A 4,531-nucleotide genomic window follows, 5' to 3' on the forward strand; every position below is an offset into this window, starting at 1 on the left:
CGCTGATGATGTTGGAAAAGTCCAAAAGAGACCTTCCAAGTGCCTTGAACTACACACCTGTCTCGACTTCCCTTTTTAATTGAATATCTATTGTTTGATTCAGGTTGATCCTGCACCAAAACACAAGCACATTAGAATAAAAAAAGTATAAATTAAGCCACAGATAAAGTAAAAAGTCTAAGCATATTAGATTAAAGAGATAAACAAACTCCATTAACCAATCAATCGGAAGTGGCCGTGTATGAAGGAAAGCTTATAAATTTCAACTGAAACTTTTAACAAAAAGTTAAAGTGAGACATATTTCCTTATATTGCAAAGTACATACCTTCACCACCAAATTTCAATGGATAAATAATTTTCTTGATGCATTGTTATATTTTTCTATTACAGGAGCTTTTTTTATATTAGAATACCAAAATTAATGAACAACTCCCTTTTCTCAAGTAGAATTAATGAGATCAAGTAACTACATAAGCATTGTTTTATAATTTACTGTACTTGTATATTTTTCAAAACATTCAAGGGAAAACCAATTTGGAAACAAGATCACTAAAAATATGCAAAGTAAGAAGCCTTATCATTTAGTTCCACGATAGTTACATGTCCACCATTACATGTGCATGTGAAAATTAAGATGAGTATAATATGCAAAATAAAAGGCATGTAAATATGTAGAAAATATGTTGTCTTAATACTTAGAATTTACAGGACAACAATGCATAAAGTTGAAAAGAGTAGATTTGTTTTATGCTAGCCCGTCCCACATGGACTATGAATTAAAAACATAAGCAATATATAAATATTGGCGAAAAACTCGAGTGCATCCAATCGATATCCCTTTTCGGTTTGCTGTCATAATCAAATTCCAAAATGCACTCGGTGGGTTTGAGACAATTCTAGGGCTCAACGAGCTTCTGGACCCATGGCCCAGGGCATGACATAATAGTATGAAAATCAGTCACCAAGTTGAGTAGGAAGCTAAGTATATGGGAGACAAAGTGGAATGCGCGTGGGGAGCCACGTCTTGAACATGCGGGACAAAATGCTACATACATGGGAATCACCTCTAGTATCTTGATACATAACGACCAATCATGGGATAAGTCACTCCATGTTGAGGATGTCACATTTTTATGAACAGTGATTGTAATATCACATTCCATATACATTAGAAACTAATAAGATAAGCAACATATAAGCATTGGGCAAAGAAAAATTATAGTGTATTCATTTGCAATCCCTTTTCGGCATATTGCCATAACCAAATTTTAGGATGCACATGGCGAGTTTGGAGGCAATTCTTACATCCAACGGGCTCACGGGCCCAGAGCGTGACAACTTCCATAAAAATCTTTGATCATTGTGTTTAACAAATTGGAAATGATGCTTTCAAAAATACGGAAGATGTTTTGTAGAGGTCATAATACAACAAATACATGAACAGAAGATATTGAAACTTTTAATTATTCATTTGACCATAAGAGGTCGCATAAAAGAAAAATGTATTCAAGTGGAAAATAAATTGATTTTTTTGTGAATGATGCAAACACTATTTTGACCTCATGAAGTTTATAATTCTAAAGCCAGCCAAATATATTGTATGTAACTTATTTTCAGTGTGAGAGTCATTTTCGTAATCTCAATGGTAATTGAAATATAAATCACGAGGAGAAGAATCATTACAGAGGAAAAAATCTTAATTTTCTTGATATCTCTTAGATTGTGCATGCAAATTGGTGATACTGTTTGAAGATCTATGAAGATTTTTGTGAGTAAAGATTCTAAAGACTCTAATATTTTATTGTATTTATAAGGTAATAGTAACAAGCTTTATTTACTGAGAAGTGATTGAACACTCAACATTAATTATTAGTGCCTAGGCCACTTCTATCTAGGCAGGGGGTTAGGCAAGATAGGTTTCCATTTATTAATGATCGGGAAAAAGATATCAAAACTTTTGAGTGGATAGATCTTTTGAGTGGGATGGATATCTCACTCCCATGGAATATGTAATTTATCTTTCTGTCACACACATCATTTGTTAGGAGGTCAACCACATTATCACTTTCTTTGAATGTGTACACAAAATTACATTTCAAACTGCTTTTCGTAGCATGAATTTAAGCCAAAATATGCCGCAACCACTAGTTGCCTCTATGTTGTGACATTGTCAGTAAAGAAATATTTTTAGCATCGATTTCTATCTAGATTCTTTTTAAAGTATATTCTTCAACCTATTTAAAACATTAATAAAATGATCATTTGATAACGTAAATACTCAAAACTACAAATACTACATCTCCTTGGTTATTATGCACAACTTTGCATGCTCCCACCTCTTAGGATTCTCTTAAGCCGCACTATGGCAGGAAGTTCATTTGCGAAGTGAATCCATGTGTCATCAACATTTGAATCACTTATCCTTTATTGTCTTTTAAATACACTTGATTTGGCAACAACTATAGCACCCTCAAGATGATCGTTCAAGCTCAAAAACAATGACTAAGGTGTTTGGATTATTTCATGTCGTCCCAGTAAATCATTGAACAAGCTACAATACAAGGATATGTATATGTCCCTCAGTCAAGGAGGCTGTTGTCGGCTTCCGTTAATGATGAACTATCATTATCGCCAAATCCGCTATTAGAAGCTGCATCTAGAAAACACTAGCAAAGAATTCCAACACCTTCGCACTTCAAAACTTCAAAGGAACATATGTGCAATGGTCTTAATATGTGAACAACACTAGCAATTAAATGCCACTGCTATCATTTGTTGACCTACAATCAGTCATTCAGCAATTGCCATGAAAATGTTGATATTGAAGGTATAATTGTAGGTTGTTGGAAACTATAATAAATGTTGAAGAACAGTTTCATCACAAACTAAATGCAAAGTGACATTAATCAAAAGATCTCTATCATGTGAGGGCCGCTAAGCCACTTGTCTGTAGAATTCTCATTTAGCATTACTACGACATAAAATGTTTGTTTTGGAAAATAGTTTATATGGGTTACCAGTATGTTATTTTTGTATTTGTACCATCATCACCAATGGTTATAACTACTAGAATTAACTGATGACATCACCCTGATTCAAAAACTATTGTACAGCATAGCCCTATGCAAAATATACCTGTATTTGGTATATCATGGAACCCACCACCATCAATATGAATTTTTTTTGTGGTCATTTAATCGTCTTAGCTTCCCCACAACCACTTTTGTAGTATCTTGACCACCCTATGTGCATGCCCAAATAGAGTTGTTTCAATATTGTCACTCTCTAAGTTGGCCACTTTAGATTTTGATCACTAACACCTTCATCACAAATTGCATCATCACCATGCTACATGGATATAGCATTGTTCTTGACGCATAATGACAGGTTGCACCACCATTTGTATCTGCAGGTAGTGATCGATTTGCTGCCTTTCTTACCCGATATCTTTCATTCATAATCCACATGAAATACTTCATGACAACGGTCCTCTACCTAGTATTATAAATGACTCTTTCAACTTGCAACAGCTCCAATCTTGGTCATGGATTACTTCTTTATTGACAGACTTCAGTGCTAACTAAACCTTTGTAAAAGTTTGAATTTCTCGTCAACTTGTTATGTAGTGATTAAAAATCAAGCGTATTGAGATGCTACTTTATCTCATGCTTAGTGTGAAGCATTTCTAGCTTATCTACATGAGCAAATTTGAAAGGAAAATAAGTTACATTGATCAAATTTCCGTTGTTGGATTATATTATTTGTATAGAGTAATTTGGATCTATATATCAACAAAAATGTAATTATAAGTAAGATATCCTGATTGCGAGTTTTTAAAGAAAATATACTTTGGATATGAAAAAAGTTGGCAAATTCAGAAAGATGTATAGAACACTAAATAGACAGATGGATCAGAGAGTCGAGACCAAAAGTACTAAAAGTAACATTTATTGTCCTAAGTATGAAAAACGACATACCAAGAGATCCAATTTTGTGCCAAGTAGGATAATGTAAGGGAATTAATGCCTTCTAAATTATTGTATGGAAAACCAATATTGTGAACTAAAAGACTTATTACAAAAAAATAATATATGTATGGTGATGAAGAGAGAATATATAATAATTGCAACAATTAATACCTTATGGGGCTTCCAAACATGACACAATGAGAAACTTTTTTATCAAAAATCATACTAAATAAGAAAAACTGTAAATAATTAAAGATATTATACCGTGAGCCATGGTAGTTAGTACTCTAAGTTGAGGTCGCAATCTTTTCTTGTGGTTTTATTTTTTTTCGATTTTAATTTTATTTATTTATATACTATTCTTTTTCCTCCTTTGGTACTCTTTTCATTACCACAAAATATATCAACATTTGTGATATTCTATTTTCTTCACAATACCCTCAAACGTTTATATTTTCTCAAAAAGAAAGTTGGTCAAGTAGATATTTATATTTGGGATGTTCTCCCGAGGTTTTAAATTTGAATTATTTAATTAATCAAATGTTCAGGTTTCGAGTCAAAG

This window comes from Sesamum indicum, linkage group LG3 (genome assembly GCF_026168435.1).
Source record: "Sesamum indicum cultivar Baizhima isolate 11 linkage group LG3, ASM2616843v1, whole genome shotgun sequence".
Classification (NCBI taxonomy): domain Eukaryota; kingdom Viridiplantae; phylum Streptophyta; class Magnoliopsida; order Lamiales; family Pedaliaceae; genus Sesamum; species Sesamum indicum.